Source organism: Marmota flaviventris, chromosome 19 (genome assembly GCF_047511675.1).
Source record: "Marmota flaviventris isolate mMarFla1 chromosome 19, mMarFla1.hap1, whole genome shotgun sequence".
Classification (NCBI taxonomy): Eukaryota; Metazoa; Chordata; class Mammalia; order Rodentia; family Sciuridae; genus Marmota; species Marmota flaviventris.
In genome coordinates, this window is record NC_092516.1 from 36276774 (window position 1) to 36304339 (window position 27566).

General features: G+C 42.4%; 1 protein-coding gene and 1 pseudogene across 2 annotated transcripts in view; both read right to left on the reverse strand.

Annotated features, from left to right (window-relative positions):
• Positions 1-8576, reverse strand: part of Rnf216 (ring finger protein 216) — a 136934-nt gene extending 128358 nt beyond the window's left edge. For both annotated transcript variants that reach the window (XM_027956219.2, XM_027956218.2), the window contains exon 1: positions 8440-8576. The gene's annotated coding sequence lies outside the window, so the exon portion shown is untranslated. The remainder of the gene's footprint in view (positions 1-8439) is intronic.
• On the reverse strand, positions 8501-18774 carry LOC114078694 (cell division control protein 42 homolog pseudogene; annotated as a pseudogene).
• Between the last annotated feature and the right edge of the window lie 8792 nt (positions 18775-27566).

Here is a 27566-nt window from a genome sequence, read left to right on the forward strand (position 1 = left end):
CAGGCTCTTTACTGACTAGATTACTCTTCTTTGCCTATCTCCTTGACCAAATTACCTCTATTCATCCTTCAGTTCTTCACTTCCTCAGAGAACAACTTTTCTTGTCTATCCCTAGGTACTCCTCTGCTTTTTATTATTATTATTATTTTTATTTGTAGATAGACACAATACCTTTATTTTGTTTATTTATTTTATGTGGTGCTGAGGATCGAACCCACTGCCTCACACAAACATGCTAGGCAAACGCTCTACCACTGAGCCACAACCCCAGCCCTCCCCTGTTTTTATTCACACAATATCCTTCACTTCTTTAAAGTACTTACCACATAACAGTGTTGTGGTTATTAGGGAAACTATGCTTAATACTGGTCTTCTCCATTAGAACTGAAGTTCCAAGGGGCTGGAGTTGTGGCTCAGTGGTAGAGTGCTCACTTAGCACGTTTAAGGCACTGAGTTTGATCCTCAGCACCACATAAAAATAAATAAAATAAAGGTATTGTGTCCAACTACAACTTAAAAAAAAAAAAAAAGAACTTAAGTTCCAAGAAAGCAAGACTTGCATCTTATTCTCTTTCATAACCTTGGGACACAGTCTTACCACCAGGGACAAAGTAATAGTTTCATAAGTGCTCTCTGAATAAACAGAGAACATTCACAGACAAGACAGGATAATTAGGAAAAAGAATTCTAAGACTAAACTAAGTTCTAGTTCCAGCTGACCCTTACAAACTTTGTGACCAGGAAAGGTATTTTTTAGCACTTCAGTCTCTTCCCTTTTAAAAATAAAGACAGTAACGAAACCTACCTATGGCATTAACAGGATTAAGACTCGTTATATGTAAAATGCTTAAACAATTGTCTGATACATAGCATCATCACGTTTTGTTCTGAAAAAACAATGACACTAATTCAGGTGAGAATTAATTATGTTGTATGGAAAGATCTAGAATACATTAAAGCCTAAAACACAGTGAATACATTAAACAGTAGCTCATACTATATAGTTAGTAAACATGACTCTCAACCATTTCATAAACTTTCAGTCTCTCTGACTCATGGTTCAACTTTATTTCCCCACAGGGGCTTTAAGGTTCTCACATTTGGTTCCTCACCAGGAATGGGAGTAAGGTGACCCTTCCTTGTCCTAAGAAACCTCCTTCCTAACAGTCATGTTAAAGGGCTAGCCAATGAGACCTCAGAAGTGACCACTGATTGTCTGGCACCCCCATGGTTCTGAGGTCAGGGAACCTCATGCAACTACGGCTGAATTCCCAGACGGACTGCCCCCACTTTCCCTCCCATCCTGTAGAAAGAGCCCCTTTATACCCTCTGTAGTCCACTTTAGCTAAATGGCAGCTGGTATGTGACTTGAAACTGATCCCATTTTTGAGCTAGGTTTTTACTGCCTTATCGCTATGTAGACAGGGCAAGGATCTGTACTGGGTCCTTTATTGGTGTTGGAGGAATCCTCTTTCTAACTCTCTCCTCTCCAATCCCTCCCTTCCCTTACACTAATACTTCCAGATCAGAGATCACGTTTTGCCATTTTGTTCCTGCATGCAACAACCAGCCTTCTCATTCTCTGAAGAGGTAAGACCCCTTCTGCTTTCTCATAGAAAGTGCCCTTCCTGAGACCTTGGCCTTTGGCTTGTCTGGACCCTGGGGAACCCCACCATTAAGATTGTAGGGGAATACTCTCTCATTCTTTGGTGGAATTCTTTTGGGGATTTGAGATATTAGGGTGGAAGCCCTAGTACAGACTGCCACCCAGGTCAAAACTCTCCAACATGGGAGCTACCCAGTACATTTCTCAGAACTTCCCTGTAGATTGTCCCATAAGAAATTTTAATACCTTCCATTTCCAAATTGACCTTGAAATGAATGGCCTCACTAGGCTTAGTACTCAGGACCTTTGATCAAAAAATTTTCCAAGATTTGGACAATTTCCTCCAATGAAATAGCAAATGGCCTGAGGTTCCCTACCTTCAAGCCTTCCTCTACATTCGCTCAAAGTCCTCACTGTGCCAGACCTGCTCTGCACTATAGCTTATTCTTGCTCACAACTCTCTTCCTCCTTCACTGCCCCCAAATAGCAGATGGACCCCCTCCTTACAGACCCCAGGGCCCCTTTACACCCTCATCCAATCCTCCTCCTCAAGGCACCTTGGCCCCTTTGTCTGCCCCCCTCCAAATGCCATACCCACGTTCCCCCTCTCCCTTGCTGTCATCTCCTCTTACATGATCTAAAAGTCTTCTTCCAAAGCATATGTCCCCTTTGGGACATGGCCAGGGCTGAAGGAATGGTCCTATTCCATGTTCCCTTTTCTGTGACAGACGTGTCCCAAATTGAGAACAGACTAGGCTCATTTTCCGAAAATCCTACTAAGTTTGGAAAAGAGTCCACTAAACTCCAACACATGATTACCTGCGTCCTCGAGGGCATGATAAAAACAATTCTTATACCCTGGTTAATAAGATCAGGGAAATCATGCAAGGATCTGATGAAAATCCTGCCCTTTTTTTGGACCAACTTACTCAAGCTATTAAATACCACCCTAGACCTCAATACTCCTGCCAGTACTCTTTTTCCATGTCCAATTTATTGGTGGATCTGCACCTGATATCCGTAAAAAACTTAAGACAGCTAGAAAAGGGTCCCAAGACTCCTCAGCAACTACCCTGGATACTGCTTTCAAAATCTTTAACAATTGGGAAGACAAAGCCAAAAAGGAGAGAGAAAAACATCTTAAAGCTAAATATCAACTCCTGGCCTCAGCCATCTATAACTCCAGAAAGGCCCCTGATGCTTGCGGCCTTACCAGATCCTCCAACCCACTTCCCAGGCCGTTTCTAATGCGGGCTGACAGGACACTGGGTACAAGCCTGCCCTAACCCAAGGTTCCCCCACCAATCCCTGTCCCAACTGCGGACAATGGGGACACTGGAAAATGAACTGTCCCCAGGGAAGGATACCCATCACTGTTGGGAACCATCTATGAGCCATGTGTGAACTGACCAATGTCTGAGTCATTGGGCAGAGAAGTCACTCCTTGGGGAATTAATAGGTGGAATCCCCCAGTTTTGAGAATGCCAGAAATCATGCTGGCACCCTGACCTAGCTCACAGTTCCAAGTTCAAAAACAGCCTCCCAGAGATAAGCATAGCCTGCCAAGTGCCAATTAACTTATTTACTGCAAGACCCCTGCCACAGCAAGAAGCAAGTGCTGAAACAAACTCCTCCCACACGGAAACCTTACACCCACCAATCCCTTTTGATCTGTACTGCTCTAAATAAAAAGCAAGCACTAGCTTTTTCTTGGATAGAAGTTAGACCCCTCTGGTAGGCTCAACAGGTCATGCCCTTGCTTTAAAACTATTCTTGGCTTTTTATTTTTATTTTCTGATATATTACTTTCTTATTTCTTATTTTTAGATGTTGACGGACCTTTATCTTATTCATTTATTTACATGTGGTACTGAGGATCAAACCCAGTGCCTCACACATGCTAGGCAAGTACTCTACCACTGAGCCACAACCCCAGCCCTGATATATTACTTTCATACCTTTTATTTTGCAGCCAGCCCAGCCCACCCCTTCAACAGGTACCCATTCCCTTACTCATGTAGGATGTAGCAAGAGTTCCCCTTGGTACAACCTGCTTTTCAAGTCCCCTACAGCAATTAACTGAAATGAGGGGGCCAGGACTGCACTGCCCCATCACCTCGGGTGATACCTCACAGGAGTCCCAGGTTACAGGGATGGTAAACAGCCAAGCGGTTTCTTTTGTGGTCGACACTTGGGGGAGTCTTTCCCTTCTGACAAAATGGCATGGACCCTTTCAAAGCAATTACCTCCATTATGGGAGTCTCCAGAACTCCTATATAGCCATTAAAGACACTTTCTTTACTTTTTTATACATTTGAATCCCTTACACTATCCCACGCCTTCATCATCATGCCACATTGCCTTGTCCCCCTACTGGACCAAGATTTCCTCCATAAACTGAAGGCTTCCATCTCCATTCCCCCTTTACAATGCACCACCATTTTAAAAATACACTCCAGCCTAGTCTGCTGTTCCCCCTAAGCCTCGTGATCATCCCTTACTAGCTGGAATCAACCCCACCATCTGAAACACCTCTCAACCCAACACTGCTAAGTGCCACCCCCCTATTCAAATCCAACTAAAAGACCCCTCACTACTTGACCCTCTCTCAATATCTTCTAACTTTCTCAACTCTCATGTGTTTGAAGCCCATTATCTCCCGTTTACTACAGGCTCATCTTCTCACACCAACACACTTTGCTCACAACTCCCCCATCCTCAGAGTCAAAAAACCCAACGGCCAATTCCGGCTAGTACAGGACCTCAGAAAAATCAATGAAGTTATTATCCCCACCTACAACCCAATCCCTACACCCTTCTATCTCATATCTGCCCCCCACCACCCATTTTTCAGTGCTAGACCTGAAAGATGCCTTCTTTACTATTCTCCTCCATCCTGTCTCACGCCCACTTTTTGCCTTTACCTGGACTGACCCAGACACTAATTCCTCTCAGCAGTTCACCTTGACTGATGCCCCACCAGGCTCTCCAATGCAACCTGGCAACTTTGAATTTATCCTCCAGCCATCTCATATAGTATGTGGACAAACTCCTGCTCTGTAGCCCCTCAACTGAACCCTCCAAACACCACACTACCATTCCTCTCAATTCCCTGGCCTCCTGGGGTGCTGGGTCTCTCAATCCAAAATCCACCTCTGCTCCCCTCAAGTGTAATATTTAGGCATTCTTTTAACCCCCACCACCTGTACCATAACCCCAGAAAGACTTCAAGCATTTAAGGATATTCCTTTACCTTACTCTAAAAGAGATATGCTAAACCCACCCTCTTTAGATTTATAGTATCTCCAATAAATTTCTCAATCTGTACCACCTGTCTCAAAGCTAATCCCAATTTCAATGTGAGACCACCCCCATTTCCCACACATCAAGTTAGGGGAGCTCTTCCTGCCATGGACTGGCAACTTAATTTTGCCTAAATGCCCCCTGTAAGAAAAATTAACTATCTCCTAATCTTTTTTTTTTTAATATTTATTTTTTAGTTTTAGGTGGACACAATATCTTTTTAAAAATTTTTATGTGGTGTTGAGGATTGAACCCAGCGCCCTGCGCATGCCAGGTGAGTGCGCTACCACTTGAACCACATCCCCAGCCCAATCTCCTAATCTTGGCACACAGCTTTACTGGATGGGTCAAGGCCTTTTCAACTACCAATAAAAAGGCTTCTACAGTTGCAACCCTACTTTTCCAAGAAATAATTCCACGTTTTGGTTTACCTGCCTCCCTTCAGTCCCAAATTCATCTCCTCTATTACCTAAGAAGTAGCTAAATTTTTGCATAGAAAATGACACTTCCACATTCCCTATTATCTGTAGTCTTCAGGAAAAGTTGAAAGGACAAATAGGACCTTAAAGGCAATCTTAATCAAACTATCTATAGAAATCCATTTGGACTGGAGTAAGCTCCTCCCTTTAGCCCTTCTCAGACTCTAAGCTCTCCCCAAGAAACCTCTCATGATTAGCCCATTTGAACTCCTTGTCCCACCCACCATTCAAACTCAATCACCAAATAGTCTTAAAATGTTGTGAATCCCCTCCTAGCTCATTTCAGGGCCACCCTCTGGAAATATGCCCTGTCCCATCTTCTCCAGTTGCAATCTCCAGAAGCCCCTCCTCTTATTTCTATAGGAGACCTGGTATACCTTTCTTCCCCACAACCTACAGCCCCCTTACAAGAAAAGTGGAAGGGCCCCTTCAGGATTATTCTGACTACCCCAACTGCAGCCAAATTAGAAGGCCAACCCTCTTGGGTACACTTGAGCAACTTAAAGCTCATTCCTGGTAATGCCTCTTATCAATCTATTTCCATAGGCCCCACCTGACTACACATGTCCCGCCTTCCAATTATTTCCAAGGAAGGAGCTGATTCTTCTCCTGGATGTCACTTTCTCAGACATCCTTCCACATTTTTAAAATAATTCTCAGAGACAAATTATATTTATCATATTCACTACCCCTTCATCTTTGCCCTTTCCAAATGCTTGACCTCATCTGGGAACTCTGGCTTCAAGGAACATTCCTTGATCTGACTCCCACTCAAATCTCCCTTTTCTCTTTGTGCTTTCTATATATCATCTTTGACTTTACAAACAGCCTCATACTGGACATCAGGAAAATCTACATGCCTAAAACAATATGGCCAAGGCCTGGCTCGTCTCATCAGTATACTGCTAGGAGAGTCACCATGCACCCATTGCATTTCTAAACAAGAAAACACGGAAACTCTCACTGACTAACTTATCAACATGTCAACTGCTATGCATGCAGACACACCTCAACTCTCTGCTCTCGAGAAAACAAGTGATACTGGATGGGCTAGAGCAAGGGAAACAACACGAGATTTATATGCAATGGGTATGCTGGACTTATCACACCCACCTCAGTATGTCTGATGATGGTGGGGTCCAAGATCAGGCCTCACAAACCATTCTTAGAACCCAAATACCACAGATAATACAGAAAGATTTCTATCCTACCAGAACTCTCTTGCACCTCACTGATCTTATGAGGCCATATACTTTGGACTCCCAAATTAACACACTCATCAACTTAAACTGATCAACTTCTAAATCTCACCAACCCACACTTAGCCCAAGATTGCTGGCTCTGTTTGCAGCCTGGTCCCCTTTGGTACTTTGCCAGCCCTATAAACGTGTCTGGATTAAGTTATCATTGGATGAATTCCTCAAACAGTAGGCCAAAACTCAATGGGGTCCAATTGTTTCAAACTGCCCCCCAATGTATTGTAACTTTGTAATACAAATTCTGATCACCTTTAAGAAAACAAAATACAACAATATTCAACAGCTCAATCCAACCTCCATGCCCCCTACCAATCCCACAACTTCCTTTCTATGTGGGACCTGCATTTACCCTTGCCTGCCAGGAAACTGGACCAGTCTTTGTACTTTGGTGTTCCTTACCCCTCAAATTGATATTCTATCTAACAAAAGTAGTTGTCTCCTCCCATAACATGGTCTTGCTAAAACATTATAAAACTCTGATCTTTGCTGCATCCTCCCACCATTTTCTACCTTGAAAATGTGTCCCTCCAATTCCTGACTGACTCCACGGCTTAATATAAGGCATTGCTGATCCGTTGAGGTCTGTTCCGCTTCTTTTTTTGCTTACTGGGTAAAGCATCTTCTCTTTGCAGGATCCATGTATCCAGCTCAGCTGCTACCAGGCACTTACCTCAGTGTAGGTGTGATTTACAAGGTCCTTCACCTGCAGCCAGAATTCCCCAGTCATGCAGGGAGGACGGGCACCCTGGATTGCCCAGGGTTTCAGATCATCAGTGGATGTGTAACAGTGGTCCATTTTATGCTTGGAATATAGCCCTTGCTGCTCTGCCAATGCAATTTATTTTTAATGTGGATGTGTTTCTTTCTCTTCCTCTCCCTCTCCCTGATCTTAGGGGAAACAGGATCACCTTTCTTCCCATCCAAGGCAGTTATCTGACCTTGAGCACACACTCACCACAGGTTTATCTACACCTTAGGGATGGTGCCAGAAGACCTCAGAAATAACTGTCTCTCAAATTAACAAGTGAATTACAACTCCAGACAGAGAACACGTGGAATGTGGCCTTTGAGTCACCTCTTGAAAAGCCCCTTGTTCCTGCAGATGGGCAAAATCACAGCCTTTGGGACAGGCGTCCCCTGTGTTTCTCTTTTCTAGCAAAGCAATAAGCCTTTTTCCTTTTTCTCAAAACCGTGTCCTCGTTATTGGATTTGCATCGAGGACAGACGAAGCTCAGGAGCCACCTCCCACACAGGCCTCGCTGCCCGCCGGGCACGTGCCCAGGGCCCGCGGGAAGGCTGGCTGCGCTGGAGCTCTCCTCTGCACTGGAACCCTATCTTCGCCGTGGTGGGCGCCGGGCGCCAACTTGCGCCCAGATTACGAACGGCAGCCTTCCCCACCACGGCTGTAGTTCAAAGTCACAGTCCCTCTCCTTTCGCTTCTCCAGGCCGCAGTCGGTGCACGGACACCACTCCCCCGGCGGCCTCGCGCCAGGAAGAGGCCGTGACCGGCCACCGGAGAAAGCTCGGTTTCTAGAGTGGCCGTTGCGCGCAGCAGGCTGAGGGACAGGCTCACGGAACTTCCCCAAGCGGCGGCGGAGGCTCTGCCACCCAGCCTCGCCGCCAAGCCCCCGCCCCTAGCCCGCGCCCCGGACTCGGCGGCCCCGCGCCCTCAGCGCCTGCCCCCGCCGCCGCCCCCGCCCCCACTCGGGGCTTCGCGGAGGCGCCGGGCTGGGAGGCCGCACGCCTCACAGGGCTGCCGAGCGGCCCGCGCTCGCCCGCAGGCGACACTTACTCGCCCCTCAACCAGCCAGCTCGTGAGACGGACTAGGTGGCCTCCGCACCGCGACGTTCAGTCACCACGAGCGGCCGCCAACAGCTCTGTCGCCGCCGCCGAGGCCGCCGCTGCTCTCCTTCCGGCCCCTACGCAGCGTCACCTCGCGCCTGCGCACAGCGCCCCCTCCCGACTAGCGACAGGAAGAACCATAGAGGCAAGCTGGGTGCGGGGGAGGAGGGACCCAAGGAACGAGACCATAGAGAGGTCTGCCTAGCCGGGCCTCCATCTGGTTCATCGCTGCATATACTTGACTCCCCCATCAGGCGGGAGGACGAAAGGGACAGGGACCCTCGAGACCTTGAGAGGATCTCTATCGCCTTAGAGTTAAAAAGGGTAGGGGCAGGTGGCCGTAGAAATTGACTGGCTGTCCACTTTTTTGAGCCTCTAACGTATACACTCTACTTCGTACCTATATCCGAAGGGCATCTTGTGTGCCAAGCCCTGTTCTAGGAATTGGGGATAATGCAATAAAGAGGGTCCCTGTTCTCACAAAGCTTATGTTTTAATTGGTAAGTTAATAATCAACTAAAATCCAGCTCAGGCAGGGTGTATTCAAGGACAAATACAACTGGGGTGGAGGAATAAAGCCAAGAAAGGAATAGGAAAGCTGTCAGGAGAAGCATTTCCTGCAGAGAGAACGCTGGAGCAGAAAAGGAGGGAGCCAGGTGACCTTTGGAGGGGATAGAAAAAGCCAAGGCCCTGACTTGGGAATATGACCTGTAGGTTGGGAAAAGAGCAAGAATGCTAATATGAGGGCAGTGCAGTGATTGGGTAGTGGTGGTGGTGTAGAGAGTGGGGTTGGTGAGGTGGCAGCCACCCAATTTTATTCTAAGTGTGGTGGGAGGCTACTGGAAAGTTGGGAGCAGGGGTCTAAGTTAATCACCTTGTTTTCCAAACATCATTTTGGTTTCTATTTGAAAAGCTACACATGATAGTAGAAGCTTTACAGAGAAGCAGGAACAGGGGCAGGAAAGCCAATTAGGAAGCTACTGCAGAACTCTAAGTGCAGAAGTCTATGTGACTTCTGCAGTATGGTTAGGGAGGAGGTGTTGAGACAAAGTCAGATTAGGGATTTTGTTTTTAAGCAGAGAGGATTTTTTATAGCTTTATTTTGTTTATTTAATTTGTTTACGTGGTGCTGAGAATTAAACCCAGTGCCTCACACATGCTAGGCAAGCGCTCTACCACTGAGCCACCACCCCAGCCCCTAGAGAGGATTTTTGATGGAGCAGAAGTAGGATGAGAGAGAAAGGAGTCAAAGTTGATCATATATGGTTTTTGGTTTGTGCAACTGGGTGAATTGTGGTTCCACTCAGTGATGTGTAAAAATGTGGGAGAGGGCTGGGGCTGTAGCTCAGTGGTAAAGTGCTTGCCTCGCATGTGTGAGGCACTGGGTTCGATCCTCAGCACCACATAAAAATAAATAAAGATACTGTGTGACCATCAACTAAAAACAATATTTAAAAAATGGGGAAGAAACATATTTTGTTCAGGGTAGGTTGAAATGAGCATGTTTTGGACATGTTAATTGCCAAGTAGACCTTCAAGTAGGCAATTAGATCTATTTAGAGGCCAGAAATTTTAATTGGGGTATAAATACTGCATGTTCTCATATAAATGTAGAAACTAAAATAATTGATCTCCCAGACGCAGAGAGTTGAATAGTGGTTCCCAGAGGCTGGAAAGTTGAGAGGATGGGAAAGATGGAGAGAAGATGGTTAACAAGTAGAGGAGTGCAGCTAAATAAGAGGAATAACTTCTAATATTTTATAGCACATTCAGGTAACTATGGTTTACAATAATTATGTGTTTCAAAATAGCTAATAGAGAGGATTTTGAATATTTCCAACACAAAAACATAAATGTCTGAGGGAATAGATATATAAATGACCCTGATCTGATCATTACATGTATACATATGTTGAAATGCCACATTGTACCCTAAAAATATATGTATATGTATACAATCACTATGTGTCAAGAAATTTTAAAATATTTTTAAAAATTGGGTGTCACTGACATAGAGATAATATATAAAGCTGTGTGACTGGTTATGTTTATACCTAGGAAATGAATGTAGACAGAGGCAGCTTGGGGTTGAACCCAGGGTCTAGGAGGGGAATGATCTGAAGGAGGAGAAAAACCAAAAGAGTAGTGGTGTGCTAGAAGCCAATGGCAGCATTCCATGGAGAATGAAGTGAGTGGTGGTGCTGGAGCTACTCAAAGACTTAAAAGAATGGAGTTGGACCTCAGTGGAGCAAGAAGGGCCTGTAGCTGAGAGTGGAACCAGGGAGAGTGTTTTGGAACTTTGGGGAGAAAGAGTGGAGGGCGAAATGGCTAGCAGAATGCAGTCAGTATGCTGAGCCTGGAATTTTGTGATCATAAATTTAACATGAGGCCAGGCAACAAGGGCAGGATCTTTCTCCAACCATCTGCTCAAATGCAAAGGAAGGAATCGGGAGAGACAAAACGCAGGCAGAGGGAAGCTTGAAATTGAAATTTTGGAGAGAGTGCAGATGTTGATAATGATAGAGTATTATAGGTTGTGATTATGAGTGGGTAACCATGAAAACCCGTTGTTTTGGGTCTCTGATGGATATGCCTGATTGGTAGAGGGGAAATCCAGATCACTGAAGGGAGGGAACAAGAAACTAAGAGGCCTGGGTGTGGATGGATCATTTAAGAAGATGTTAACTTATCAAGAAAAATGGCAAAATTGGACACAGCGTGGGCAACAAGACAGGTTATAAAACTCTTCAATGACTGAAAGGGAGTTACCATTCTTTAGTTCATTTTCTGTTACTATGACAAGCTGTCAGAGTCTGGGTAATTTGTAAAAAATAGAGTTTTGTTTGTCTCACAGTTCTCATATCCCAAAACATTGTTCTGGTGCGTGCTTGGTATCTCATGTGGGCCTTGTTGCTGTATCGTAACATTGTGGAGGGCATTGCATGGTGGGACACAGCAAGTTCGCTAACTTTGAGTCTTTCTTCCTCTTCTTACAGAGCCACTAATGCTTTCAGGGAGTCCCCAGGTTCCCACCCTCATGACCTTCTCTAACCCTAATTATCTTTCAGAGACCTACTTCCAAATACCATCAACATGGGAATTCAGAGATGAGGTCTCCAACACATGAACTCCTGGAGAATACATTCGAACCATTGCAGAACAACAGATAGATGCATTCGAAGGAGAGTGGTAGAATCTGATGGCAAATGTTTCCCAGGATTCAAGTGATTATCATTATTGTTGTTTTTGTTTTGCATTGTTTTAAATAAAGTGGGAGGAACAATAGTCTGGATGCAGCAATGTCACTCTAGGACAGTGAAACATGGCATGGCTTACACAGAAGAGAAAATGACCACTAAGGAGAGGTACAGGAATTTATGCCCTGAGAGTGACAGCTATGTTCCAAGTGAAGTAAGAAGGTACATCTGTTAAAGAGGAGGAGCAGATGTGAGGATTTTTTTTAAAAAAGTTGAATTTATTAATTTTTTTCAAAAACATGTAAGTTTAAGGAGAATGATCAAGTTGTATCATGAACTGGAAGGTGACTTATTAATTCCCTTTCTTTTCCAGGCTGCTGAGGTCCTCCAGGATCTAGATGAAGCTGGGCTGTTCTTGTCATGGAGGAAATCAGTACTGAACTTAGGTGAGATGCTATTATGGGCAGGTGTCTTGAGTACCAGATATCCTCTACCACCTTGGTGTTACCTACACCTGGCATAATATAGACGTATCCTGGGGGAAAGAAGCAGGGTGCAGAGATCACTCAGTGGCCTGGGATGTAGGTTCTGATTCCTCCGTGTATTGGGAGCTCAAGAAAAGAGGTTAAATTAAGTCCTAGGGAATTAGGAGAGTTATACGATCTATACTCAGGAATTTTGTGCACCGAAATTCACACAGAGAAGGTAAGGGAAGCACGGAAGGACCAACAGGTGAGGGCTGAGTCCTGAGATGTAAGGGCCAGAAAGTGCTGTAGGGATTAGGTGGGCTTGATGGACAAGCAACAGGATCAAGTCACACAGGTGATCAGACTGGCCCTGTTCCACCTTATCAAGATGCCACAGCTGATTCCACACTCTCCATCTCATAAGAGCAAAGCACCAGAGCCCAAAGAGGCCAGACTTTCCCAAACTTGAGGCATCTGAGTGGGACCACAGCAATTTTGGCATATTATTAGTAATTATACACATTATTAGTAATATTATTGCATAGACTGGCTTGTTATTCATTAAAATACATTTATCTCCAAAGGTAACTTACTCCCCGCTTCCAAAAGAAGAAAACAGGTCCTGCTTTTCATAAGCAGAAAGTAACTCTAAAAATATTCAGTGAAAGAAAAGCTACTGAATTAGAAAAATTTATAATTAGCCCTCATTTCCAAAAGCATCAACTGCTTTTAATGGAAGGAAACCCCTTCATCGCCATCCTCCTGCCTCAGCTGCTGGGATTACACGTGTGTGACACCTTGTCCAGCGGGAATAAGCTTCTTGGTAGGAAGAATGAAATAGTCTGTAATAAGTCGAAATCAAAGGGATATTTGTTCCATGTTGTTCAGTGTAAGGTAAAGATGAAGTTCTATGTCAATAGGGTCTTTTGTTTATATTAATTTTTTTTAAGCACGGAGTTGACATTTTTTAAAATATTTATTTATTTTTTTTTAGGTGTAGATGGATACAACACAATGCCTTTATTTTTATGTAGTGCTGAGGATTGAACCCAGGTCCCGTCTGTGCTAGGCGAGTGCTCTACTGTTGAGCCACAATCCCAGCCCTATATTAATGTTAACTAGCACCAAGAACCAGGAAGGACCAATGATATCTAACTTGCAGATTAACCTATTGTCAATAAGAGATGTCAAGCTATTTTCCTGGGTTGAGGCATGGAATGCCATCTCTGAAAACCCCTATCATATATCTGGCTATAATTCTATATAGTTGTAGCGGAAAATTATGGAACAAGCACTCACCACCCCGGAGCTTGCCAGAGACTGTGGCTGTCATTTACATACCTGGATGAGTCATCATGTTGCGATATGATTTCATTCTCTGATCACACTTAGTTTAATGTGCAGCCGACCTAAAAAAAAAAAAAATCACAGAAATAGGAACTAACATTATTCCCAATTTGTGTATTGTTGTTCTGTTCTCAAGAGCTATGAGAGTATTGCTATCCTCTTTATCTAGATGAACCTGTGCCGGTCTTGTCATAGAGGAAATTATTCCTGAACTCAGGCTGCTTTCAGAAGCAGCAATTTCCTGCCATTCTAGCCCATTTTTTGTAAAAGAAGAAAAAAAATCAATGTTATTGAAGTACAATTTATATATGGCACCTAGATTAAGTGTACCTTTCTATCAGTTTTGAAAAATTTATAAACCTGTGTAACCACCTCCATAATCAAGATAGAGATCATATCTATTGCCCCAAAATAGTCCCTGTGCTCTGTCCTAATCTCTATACTACCCCCATCCTCAGTGCTGGGCTATCTGCTTTCTGTCACTTTGGAGTAGAATTGCTTTTTCTGTAGTTTAAGTTTTTTTTTTTTTTTTTTGGTGCTGGGGATTGAGCCCAGGGCCTTGTGCATTCGAGGAAAGCACTCTACCAGCTGAGCTGTATCCCCAGCCCAAGCTTAAATTCTTAAGTAGTGTATATATTTTCTCTCAATCTCTGTTTGGTTTGTGTGTTCATTTTGTTTGTTTTTTGTTTTGCAGTGCTGGGGATGGAACTCAGGGCCTCACGCACACTAGGCAAGTGCTCTACCACTGAGCTATACCCCTAGCCTTTTTATTTTCTTACATTTTTATTTTCTCAATGATGTCTTTTGAAGAGGAGAGGTTTTTAATTTATATATATATATATATATATATATATATATATATATATATATATATATACAAACACACACACACACACACATATATATGTATAAAACTATATATATATATATAGTTTTAAATTTCCATTTGATACAAAGTATTTTCTTATTTCTTTTGTGATTTCTTGGTTGATCCAATAATTCTTCAGAATGTGTTCTTAATTTTCTTATTATTTGGAGTTTTCTAGAGAGCTTTCTCTTATTGGTTTCTAATTTAATTCCTTTGTGGCTAGAGAACACACACTGTCTGCTGTCACATTGAGAAAATTAGGGAGACTTGTTATGTAGCTAAGCATTTGGTCTATTTTAGTGAATTATTCATGTGCATTTGGAAAGAACGGGTATTCTGTTATTCTTCAGTGAGTATTCTATATCCATCAGCCGCATCAAACCTTCTACATTCTTAGTGATTTTCTGTTCCCTGTGTTGGCAATTATTGAGAGAGGAGTCTTGAAGTCTCCAACTGTAATTGTAGATTTGTCAATATGCATATAGCTGGGCCTTGCATTTTTATCAAATCTCACAATCTGTGTCATTTAATTAAAATGTTTAGACCATTTTGATTTAATATAATTATTGATATGGTTGTGTCTAAGCCTAATATCCTACTATTTGTTTCCTATTTGACCCTTCTATTCTTTTACCTTCTCTACTCTTTTCCTGCCTTTATTGGATTTAATTAATTTTGAGATTTCCATCTTATCTCTACTAACACCTTATTAGCTATTATTCTTTGTATTCGTATTTTAAAGATTTAACTAGAGTTGGTAACACAAAGCTTTTCCGTATTGCAACCCATCTTTAAACAATGTTATACTACTTTATGTATAAGCTGAGACCTTTACAAGAATATACTTCCACACCACCATTTTTTTTTTTTTGCTTTCATTTCCACATGTAATGTAAACTCCACAATTTTGGCCTTTCCAAGAATCAATGTCCTGTACCTTCCAGCTGCCTCAGCCTCCCTTAATGCTAATCTCTGTCTACTCTACTTATTAGGCTTCTGGGCTCTGATTAGGTTTTCCCTGGTTGTGCCTCTAGTCCGGAAATTGCTTCTAGGCAGGAAGCTGTGGAGATGATATGCCCCACCTCATTTGTTCTCTGCTTGTCTGGCTCCAGTCCTGATCTACGTGCTGTCCATTGTCTGAAACTGGAGTTTCATGTGTCTGTTCAGTTTTGTAGCTGCTCACTGTCGGGGGACAATACTCATCCCTGCTCTTTCACCAGCACAGGGAATGGAAGTATCCGCTCTGCTGACCTTAACCTCATACTGAGCACTCATGTTTTTGAAATCCCGGACTTTACATGGTACTTGTATTATTTGCATTTGCAGTAAAATAGACAACCACCAAAATGCAGACGTGCTTCAGTTAGAATGATCCTGCTCAACACCAGTGGTAGATAGACCTGCTTCAGAAAAACCCCTGTGCTGATCCAATCTCAAAGTGTTACAAGTGGGTAGAAAACAGAGGGCAAGCAGCCTGCCATGGTCACACAGCTGTCCATGACAGATTCTGCTCTAAAACCCAGGAGGTTTTCCAATCTCCAGTCCCCAATTTCTGTTTTACTTGCTCATCACTTATTCTTCTACCTTTTCCACCTCTGTCTGGAATATGGTTTCAGTGTTAGGAGCTTGGTCCCCAGGGTCACTTTATTGGGGAGGTAGTGGGCCCTTGAATAAGAGGGGCTAGTGGGGAGGTCCTTAGATTATTTGGAGGCAAGCCCTTGGAAGGGGTTAGTTAGTTCTGAGAGAGGGTTAAATAAAAATCCCACCCAGTTTCTCTAGTTTTCTGTTTGGCAGTGTAATTTCTTCTTTTCACGCGTGTTCCTGCCAATGCCATCTGCCATGAGGTGATCCTAGCCAAGAAGAGGTCCCTTATAGAGCCTGTGCCGTGCGCAGTTTGGACTTCCAGCCTCCAAAGCTATGAGTCAAATAAACCTCTTGTATTTGTAAAGTTAACCTGCCTCAGATATTTCATTGTAGTAGGTGCAATAAAAAAGACTAACAGGACATCCAAATTTAAAAAGGAAGCTTAGGAAAGGGGAAGAATCAGGTGTTTGAGTACCTATTCTTCTTTTTTGTCATTGTTGTTCATTCATTTGTTTTGAAGGGTTTTTGTTTGCTTAATACATTGGAAAAGAATGCATATAATTGAGACATAAGAAAGCAGGTCAACACTACTGAATCTACAAAATTTAGGGTTTGGGGAATGTGGAAAAGATTACCTCAACTTTTTTGAAAACTGGAAATTGCAACCAAAATAAGCTGCAAAAATCCCTTTTAACACTTATGAAGAGTCTCCACAAGAATTTTTCCATGATTTTTATTAAACTAGAGAATCTCATCTATTCACTTTTCTGATGCAATACAGAAATAAAGGAATTCCCCTGACTGATCCTCATGTTGGCAAGTATTCTCCCTACCCCCACCCTCAGCTTCTTCTTCTTCTTCTTTTTTTTTTTTTTGGTACTAGGAATTGAACACAGGGGCACTCGATAACTGATCTGTCACATCCCCAGCCCTATTTTGTATTTTATTTAGAGACAGGATCTCACTGAGTTGCTTAGCACCTTACTTTTGCTGAGGCTGGATTTGAACTTGTGATCCTCCTGCCTCAGCCTCCCCAACCTCTGGGATTACAGGGCATGTGCCACCATGCCTGGACACCCCCAGCTTCTTATTCTTTTTTTTTATTTATACATGGTGCTGAGGATCAAACTCAGTTCCTTGCACATGCTAGGCGATGCTCTACCACTGAGCCACAACCCCAGCCCAAACCCCAGCTTCTTAAGGAAGCAGGTCTATATCCTCAGATCTATAAGGATTCCAGTCAGCAAGTATCTTGCCTTGTAGCATCACTCCTCATAGTTTCCCTGTTTGTGAGGTCTGCACTTGGGTTCTAGGAACACCACACATAGATCTGAGTTGCAAATCTATGCTAAGTATATAAGACAATGACTGACAGTGAAAAATTACTCTCTAATTACAAGCTCAATCCATTTGGTGCATTTCAAAAAGTGCAATACTTTCCTTCATTTATCAGTGAAAGAAGTTAGAAATTAATCCCTGTCGTCCCCCCCAAAACTAGGAAATGGCAAACAAATTTCCTTGAAAGTCACATATAGAGAGCATCCTAGTCAAGAGAAGGGGCGAGACGGCTGCCACCAGCCTGCATGAGTTTCACCAAATACTGGATATACTCAAGGGTGGAGAGAAGAGGCAACTTTCAAAAGGGAGTTTAGTATTAAATGATGCATTTACAATACTCCTTCTTAAGAGCACCAGGTGGGGAACACATTTTCTAAACTAGATCTAGGAAATGGAATGTGGAATCAATCTGTCCTCCTCACCTAAGGGCTGACCATTTGTTAATGAATTAATAAAACAAGACTAAAAAAACAGTCCCCACCCACAATCCCCTCCCTCCCCCTAAAAAGAAAGAGAAGGAGAAGGAGAAGAAGACAGATGTCCCAGATTACTCTCCAGGTTGGAACCCTTTGGGACAAATTAGTCTGTCCCAAAGTCATCACAAGCATGCGTTGCTTTTAAACAACAACAACAACAAAAGTGGTGTTTTTTTTTTTTTTTTAAACAACTACATAAAAACTAGTACTGATCACTTTTCTGACAATACACAAATATATGGTATGGAGGGTGTGCATACCTATGGGCCTTGTCTCCCGTCAGTGCATGTGGGTAGGTGCAAGCCATTTGTCATTATCGCAGAAACGAATTTTAATTAATTTGTTTAATTAATTAAAATTAACGAATTTTAATCTTAAATTTGATTTAAACATTGCTTTTGTATGCTGCCGACACCAGCTGTAGAGAAAGGTGTTCTTAGCAGCACACATCTGTGGCCGTTTGATTCTGAAGGCTCCAGGGCAGCCAATATTGCTTCATCAAACACATTCTTTAGACCTTTCTGTGTGTGTGCAGAACACTCCAGATATTTGACAGCTTTCAGATCATAGGCCAAGCTCTGGAGTGATAGGCTTTTCTTTGTTCTTGGCAAGTTACTCAAGAGTAGAGGGGTTATCTCTGAAATTAATTTGGGTCCCAATGAACAAGAAAATAGCTTTTGGGGCCAGTGGGTGAGTTATTTCAGGGACCCACTTTTCTTTCACATTTTCAAACAAGGATGGAGAGAGAGAGACCACTGAAAAACAGATCAGGAAATACATCTGTTTGTGGTTAACTCAGCAGCTGCAATCTGTCATAATCCTCTTGCCCTGTGGTATCAAAAAGGCCAAGAGTGTATGGCTCTCCCACCAATCAAAACTGTGACTGCATAGTTGTCAAAAACAATCGATACAGATTCAGATGGAAATTTGCTTGTTGTGTAGGCTGTCAGGAGGTGTATTTTACCAACAGTATCGTTGCCTACAACAACACACTTCATTGTCTGCATTGTAAAAATAGTTTTAAATCCACTTTAATTATTTCAAATTTGATGTTGACCTCGGCTTCTCTGCCAGTGTGTTGGCAGTACTGTGCAGGGTTTCCTGGACTGTCCAACAGGGGTATGCACCTTGAGTACCTACTCTTTGCCTATTGTCATTCAGCTATAAGATCAAATGCTATTTGTTCTTATAGAAACCTTCTCTGACAATTTGGGCTACATCAGTTTCCCCTTTGAAACTTCCCTTCATAGCAATTTACATTTTGTAATCATATACGTATTAGTGTGATTATTCAATTAATCCTCTCTTCTACATGTGAGGACAAGGACTGGGTCTGTTTTTTTTTTTTTTTTCTTTTCCTCTTTTCTCTTTGCTCTTCTCTGAGTGCCCAGCACAATGCTTGGGACATGGAAGGCACTTAATAAATATTTGTTAAATAAGTATAGTAAAAATAACAAAGCTGCAAACCACTCAAAGAGATGCTGGTGTAAGATCTGACTGAGAATTCCTGGTTGAGCTCCAAAAAAAACCAAATGAGCTCGAGCTGGGGTTGTGGCTCAGCGGTAGAGCGCTCACCTAGCATGTGCGAGGCCCTGGGCTTGTTCCCCAGCACCGAGTACAAATAAATAAATAAATAAAATAAAGATACACACGCGCGCGCACACACACACACAGAACAAATGAGCTGGAAATTAGGTCCTCAGACAGGTTTTAGTGGGTTGTAGACTCAGCAGGGTCTGGTCCTGTATCCCCATCTGGAGGACAAGATAATGCCAGATACTTAGTGGTTTCCACCTTGGAGATGAGCCAGATCATGCTCAAGCCCCCTGAAGTAGCTAGCTAACAGGCTCAACAGATTTTAGCAAGTTTTGGAGCTTCAACTTTGTCCTGAGATTCAGCAGTTACACATGATCCCATCGAAACCTCAACTCTGGATTATCCTGGAATTTAAGGCCAGGAAGTTTTTTAAAAAAAAAAAAAAAGAAAGAAAAAAAGATTAAGAACTGAACTGGAGAAGTACTGGCACGATGGTGCACACCTGTTATTCCAGCAACTTGAGAGGTTGAGGCAGGAGGCTGACAAGTTTGAAGCCAGCCTCAGTAACTTAGTGAGGCCTTGTCTAAAAAATAAAGGGCTGGGGATGTAGCTTAGGGCTAGAGCACCCCTGGATCAATCACCAGAACTGCAAAAAAAAAAAAAAAAAAAGGAATTTTTTACATATACTATCAGCTAGCAGATGGAGGGATTAAGAGAGGTCATTGGAGCTTGTTGTCTTGACTGTGATCTTGGGAATTTTACTGCTTGTTGGCTACTGATATTATAGAAGAAGAAGTGGAAACTTGAAGGACAGAAGCCTCTACACTGGTACTCAGTGAGCCTTGACAGGAAGATTCCCATGTGCGGGGTTTGGTTGCTAGAATAGTGAACTGCTTTTTCAAGAGAAAACTGTGAACCTGTGGCCCAGAGGCTTTGCCTGTCTGTAAGAAGCTCTGCAGAATGGTCACCATGATCCTATTCACCTTGAAAACCAGGAAGGGACCTCAAAGATGCTGAAATAGTTTTCTTTACATGTTTGCTTGTATTTAATGCCAGTGTCTGATGTCCTGCTTTTTCGTTGCTATGGGAATAATGTGCATTATCTCTAATAATACCCGTAATGTCAATTCTTAGTCGGGCAATGTTAGGAGCTGATCTCAAGTTGTTTGTTTGGGAAACTCCTAACCCTCAGTACCCCAGATTGTGATAGAATTCATAGATAGGGTTTTTAGAGAGGTGATAAAATTGTAATGAGGTCATTAAGGTAGATCCTAATCCAGTAGGATCCATATGTTTAAAAGAAGAAAAGATGAGGACACACAGAAGGTTGACCATGTGAGGACACAGGGAGAAGATGGCCATCTGGAAGCCAAAGAAAGAGTCCTCAGAAGAAACAAACCCTGCAGACACCTTGATCTTGGAATTGGAGCCTCCAGAATTGATACAACAAATCTCTGTAGTTGAAGCCACCCAGTTGGTGGTACTTTGCTATGGCAGCACTGGCAAACTGATATAGGCAAGTAGCAGTGTTAATCAAGTGAAAAAATAGGAAAATCTTTGTTAGTAAACATTGTAATGCGTGATTCTGAACATATTAGCTTCAATATGAGATTGGGGGGACACATAGAAAGTGGTGATTAGTGATACCTGGGGATGGTTCTGCAACATAGTGAGGCTGCCCTTGAGCAAATTCTTCAGAGATGAGCAGCATTGTATTAGGTAAGGAGATTGGGCTGGGGGAGTGAGGGCAGAGGGTGAAAGAGCGTGGGAAGGATGCCCAAAAGCAAAGGCTTGAGGATGAGAGGGGACATAGCATGCAGAAGATCTCTAAGCTGCTAAAGTAAAAGCTGGAGATGGTAAGCAAGGCAAGAGAAAAGGCTGAAACCAAATCACCAAAAGATTCAAGCAGCAGGCTAAGAAATGTGCACTTTATTCCAGGTGCAAACTGGAAAGTGAATCTGGAAGTGCCATGGAAGGGTGAGAAGCCAGTGGAGGTGGGCAGACTTAGGAGAAATCCATTTAATAATAGCAGAGGTAGTTTAGGCAAATGAAGAAAATAATCTGGACTTCACATAAATAAAACAATCTCTCAAAGTCATCAAAGAGATAACAAGTTAGAGTCCTTTGGTCCTGGCCAGAGTCCTTGCTGGGCTGAGATCCCAAAGAGGGCAGAAATCCAGAGAGATGACCAGAGAGATGTTCTGGGATGCTTTGGCTGGGTGTTAAACAAGTTCACTTTGCACCCATAGCAATCCCAGGAGAGAACTTTAAACTCCTTGGCTCATGGTACCTTGGACTGTGCCAGTTTCTACCTACAAGTCTGGTGAGACAGAATATTTGCATGTAAGAAGTCAAGTGAAGCAAACTTATTACATACACATAGGCAGCTAGGGACAGCAGAAGCCTAGGTTTCATGATAGACCAGTTCCCCAAGGCACAGGAAAGCTGCCAAAGACAGATGGAGTCTTGTCTACATGTGTCTCACTTGCGCTGCAGCTGAGGGACTCCAGAAAGTGCCTGCCCTGAGTTTATACCCCAGGGATGATGAGCGTCACAGGGCTGAAATCTGGTTGTGGACATTCTGCTCTTGGAAGAACTGGAAGAGAGTCCAGGCAATTTTGATCAGATGTTTCATTCAAGAACTTTCTGTGATTATTCTTGAGAACCACAAGCAAGAAGGTGGGGGGGTTGTGGGAGACTAATTCAGTGCAAGGTCACTATGAGGACTGTGCTGCTTTGGTTTCACCAGCTATTTCCTAAGCGGGACTCTGAGGGCTTTGAGTGGTTAGCAGAGGGGATGAATGTTCTAACTTGGGGAACTAGACAGATGGGGTTGTCTTTTCCATGGAACCAGAGCACAGATGGAGCTCCCATTTGGGAAGTGAAGACCCTGGGAGATCCTGAGTTGGAGATGTTTGCCCCATATATACCTTAGTTATTTTGTTTTGTGTTTTTATTTTTAAAATTAGTTAATTAATTAATTAATTTGTTCTATAAGACAGCAGAATGCATTTCAATTCATAGTATACAAATAGAGCACAGTTTTTCATTTCTTTGGTTAGTTAAACCATAGATAGGTCACTAGTTCCATGGCTAAGGCCCCTATAATAGGACAGATTGGTCAGAAACAAACCAACCCTAGGAATTTAGTTAGTTTTACATGACATTGAGCCTTCAGAAATGACCCAAAGAAACAGGTAAACTGGTGCATTTTTATGCTTAAGTTTGATGGAGAGGGAACAGTTGTGGATAAATGTGATCGGAGGACAAAAAAGTATGTGATCTAATGTTAATAAACCTGGGAAATACACCAAGGCCTGTTTGCTCAGAATTTTCCTAGTGCCTCTATGTCTTCGACACCTTTCCTCCAGTATAAGGGTTGCACCCCTCATAGAAAGTTCTTTGACCTGCTTTACGAGAGAATAGGCAAGAGTGATATCTCTGCTTCTAGCGTTTCTCAAATTTCAAGTTGTCATGTACTGGGGCAGTGTGTCCTGAAACCCACCAATGGACTCATACAATATGTAATCCTTTATGCCCGCCATCTTTCACTCAGCATTTTGATTTTAAATTCATCCCTTGGAGCTGCATGTGATCATTCATTCTCACTGACGTAAAGTATTGGTCCTCAAAATGTGGTCTGAAGATCTCTAGGGGTCCCCATAGGTCCTTCACAGGGTCTGTGAGGTCAAAAGTATTTTCATAATCATTCTGGCTATTTTATGTTATTTTCACTTTTCATTGTGTGGACATTTTTGCTATTAGTGCAAAGCAATGCTGGGTAACACTGCTGATGTCTTAGCATACAATGGGACAATGGCAGTAAAATAAGAGTCATTGTATTTTTCCCACCATGCACTTGCAGGGTTTCATTTAATAATCTGCTTCAATAAGCAGTAAAATTCATTCATTTTATTAAACCCAGATACTCAGGTTCATGTCTTCTTCTTATGCTGAATGCTGAGATGGGAAGAATACACAAAACACAGTGTTTGTCTTCAGGAAAAGCCCTGGTACAGTTATCTGAGCCAAGGGTGAAACTGGTCCCTTTCCTTGTAGAACACAATTCTAGAAAGAATGACTGGCTGACTGTGATAAACTATGATAATTCAGACTTGGGTACTTGGCAGACATTTCTCAAAATTGAACAAAGCGAAACTATCACTTCAAGGGAAATAACTGTGTATTTGGTGCCAAGGATAACATTTGAGCTTTCAAGAGAAGATTAGAATTTGAGAAGATTTATGTTTGCCCCTGTGAGCTTGACAGTTTCCTATTACTTGAAAACTTTGCAGATGAGATGGGTGGTGATAGTAATAAATGTGATTTTCTGATATTTTCTGAAATGTGTCAACATTTCAAAAAGCTGCTGTGATCTTGAGATATAACAAGAAATATATATTTTGGTCTTTGGTCCTGGCCAGAACTCCTAAAAACACTTGTAATTTCCTGAGTGATCCGAGTGATAGGATTATCTTTTGTTATAAGTTTCTGTCTCCAGGTCTGAAAAGAGCTCTGAAGAAATTAAGGTGAAAGAAATATCTTTTTTTGTTATTCATAACAAGCCCTTTTCAACCACCCCTGGCTTTATGTGAACCAGGTGACTTTTAGAAATCCTGGGAGGATCAGAGCTGAATGCCAGGGGAACCAACCATGTTTTTAGGACTAGAAGTTGAGTTAACCACGAGTGGTCAGTGATTTAATGAATCATGTCTAGGTAATTAAGCCTTGATTAGAAAAAAAAAGAATAAGATTTAGAGAGTTTCTGGGTTGGTGAGCAGGTGGAGGTGCTGAGAGGGCGGCATACCTGGAGAGGGCATAAGAAGTCCTGCTCCCCCTTTTCCTGCCCTATGTATCTCTTGCACCTGGCTCTTCCGAAGTTGGCTCACTTTATAACCAAACAATGATAAAATGGAAATCAAATGCTTCTCTGAGTTCTGTGAGCCATCCTAGCAGATTCCAGACCCTAAAGAAGGGCACATTAGAACTCCCGATTTATAGCTGGTGTGTCGGAAGTACAGGAGGTCTGGACTCACAATTGTCTTTGAAGTGGAGCAGTCATGTGGGCTGAACTGATGCTAACTCCACGTGCATAACATTTGAATTGAACTGAATTGAATTGTAGGACACCTCAATAAGTGTCCACAGAGAACTGCAGAATTACTTGGTGTGTGTGTATGCTCAGGGGAGTGGGGGGACACGTTTGGCATCAGAAGTAATGAGTGTTAGTTTTTTTTTTTCCTTTAGCTACAAAAACTAGTAAACCAATATTTTAAAATGATCAGTGCTTGATGTTACAAAATCATGTACATAAAAGATCTGAGATAGGAGGGAATAAATTAAAAAATCCATAGGTGATAAAAAAGAAGGACTAGGAAATTTTAATCTGAAGTTCTGCAGACCTTTCTTCCCTGGCCTGTCACTTCCAAATTTCTGAGATATAGATCTTAGAGTTACCATTAAGTTAACATACTTGTGAAAATTACCTTGTGTGCTATTAATTAATAGCACTTAATAAATAGATTGAGTAAAGAGAAATACAATATTTTAAGAAACATATAATCTAGGGTAATTTCCAATAGTGTGGGCTGATCAGATAATGGAGACCACATTAGCCTAAGGATCCTGCAGACAACCAGGCCACCAAGATGGTCTTGTGATCACCAGACTGATGTCATCCCTACATACCTTCCCAAGTTTCCTTTAAAAAACCTCATCAAGTTTCCTTTAAAAAAAGAGCCGGGGCCCCAGAAGCATGTTGGCCACTCTCGTGATGGCCCACATTCTCCCTTGAATGCGTCTCTGCTTTCCTGAATAAATTTCTGTGTCTGTAACTAACACATGTGAAATTCATTTCTGTGGTATTTCTCAAGAACCCCACTCATCCTGAGGTGAGGGCCCCCTCTCTGGGAAGTCCTCAAACCTCCTCTAGTGACAGACTCACTTTTAAAATATGCCAGACAGACCCTAAGTATTAGTAAAATAGAGTTCCAAAAGCATACTGATTTGATCTCAGCTTACTTCTTGAGACTAACCTTTAAGAACTTTTCTCTTGACACATTTGAGTGAGGACTAAAGAAGAGTATACATAATTTAGGAATGTTGAAATTCCCTTTCCTTTTCCAATTTTTATATATGCAAAGATATATTTCTTTGCAACTTCAACCAAAACATATTGCAACAAACTGAATACACAAGGAAATATGAGACAACTGCATCCTGTTAAAGAGACTTAAAAAAATGCAAAAACCAATGACATTTTTCTCACTAGTGCTTTCTATTTATAGTTATTTGCCGGGAAAATTTGAAACATATGCTACATAGAAGTTCATTATTCCCATTTTAAGTGATATAATAGTAAAATATTTAATGAATTTTCAGTTTAAATACTAATGTGAAAAAACATTGATAGCTCTTTTATGTCATCAAAAATAAGAAGATGAAGAAACCATGAACTCAAAGAGTTGCAGAACTGCTACTTTTGTGTATTCCACTGGGCTGTACCACATTTTGTGAAAGAAAAAATTAAAACTGCAAAAATTTATCTTCTATTAATTTAATTTCTCAGATACCTAGAATAAATGTCATCTTTCAATTCTTGGAGCAGTTGACACATGTCAGCCTTCAGGTAGGGCAGAAGTTCAGGCCCTATGGAGGGCACTGGAGCTTGTGGGGGGTTTTCTTAGAGTGGACCCAGCTGAGGAATTGGGGACAAATGATTATAGCAGTATTACTGTAATAATAAGAACCCCTCTACCCCCATGAACCTACAACAAATCCAAGACAAGGTACCTTCTTAAGAAGTAATGCCACTTTTGCTCTCTTGGTATATTTCTGCTTCCATGTAAAAAGCCAGGTTTCACCTACTGGAGGAAGAGAGGGCCATGTAGAGAGAGAAAGAGATCCGGCCAGCAGCCAGTCCCCACCAGCAGACCCATGAGCTCCAACTAAGCCCAGTCAACCCCAGTTGATTTACCTCCTGACTTTGAATGCACAGGTGAGCTCAGCCAACTGCATGTGGAATAGAAGATGGGTCATCTCAGCCTCACATGTTGCCAGCCCGCAGAATCATGAGCCGACCATCATCATGGCTTTAATCCACTAAGTTCTGGGGTGATTTGTTGTGCTGCAATAGATAACTGATACCCTGACTGTGAAAACCCTGCGTGCATTTATCTAATGAAACTTCCTAATTCCAAGCTTACATTTGCGTCTTTTATATGTTACGTGTGCTGGGTGTCTCCCCTTGGCTTCTCTAGATCCACTCTCCACCTTTTTCTATGTTGTTCTCTATGCAAGGAGGACAACACCACTGTGAACACCACTGTGTCATTTGGCCAGTGGGGAGCCCAGCACAAGATGGGTCAGAGGGAGAGGAGTGAAGTTAGGATATTTTTTTCTCCCCAGATTCTTTCCCTTGTGATGTCACCATCAGTTGACTGAGCTCCTCTATCAAAGGTCACTTCTCTCCAGGTTGTAGACTCTGTATGACTGTGTTCTTTTAGGTTCTGAGAGCTGCTCCCTCTTTTTGCCCCAATTCAGTTTAGGGGTGGGAACAGCTCAATTGTAACTAGCCCCTTGTTAGTGACTACCTTTTTTTTGTGATTTTCCTCACATATCTTTTTAAAATAGTCTCTCTTACTAAGCCTCCCTTGCTTGATCATGTTTTATTTGTGCTGTTACCTGTTGGGATCCTAAATGATAGCTGATGTTAGCTCCAAACCTCACTTCAGAAATTCTACTGATCTTCTTTGGATGAAATCATATTGGAAACAATCAAGATGCCCACCACTAAGGAATTAGCTAAGTTATGTTACCTAATGGGAAGAATTCTTGAGTGTTGAGATTCCCAGCAGAGTTCTTCTTCCCAGCACCTACACAGTTAGGGGGCAGGTGGACTTTGTAGATGGCTGGTCTCCCAGGACCAAAACCTAATCTTCCAAACTCCTAAATGCCCCAAAGTGTCTTGCAGTGGGGACTGGAGGACTCTGAGCTTCATGAGTGTCCCAAGGGCAGGACTTAGGATAGGCAATGATGGAGAATTGGATGGAGTTTAAACTATAGTTCTTGTGTTCTTTAGCCAGGTCCGTGGCCTCAAGTACATACACTAGTTCCACCCCACAGAGGATAGCCTCTCATCCAGACAGCATGTTTGGTGTGGTAGATGGTGTTTCTGAAGATGGGTATAGCAATAATTCCTCATTCCACAGGTCTTCTACAAAGAAAACTTGCTGTTCTCCTTCCAAGTGGTGGAGCATATTCC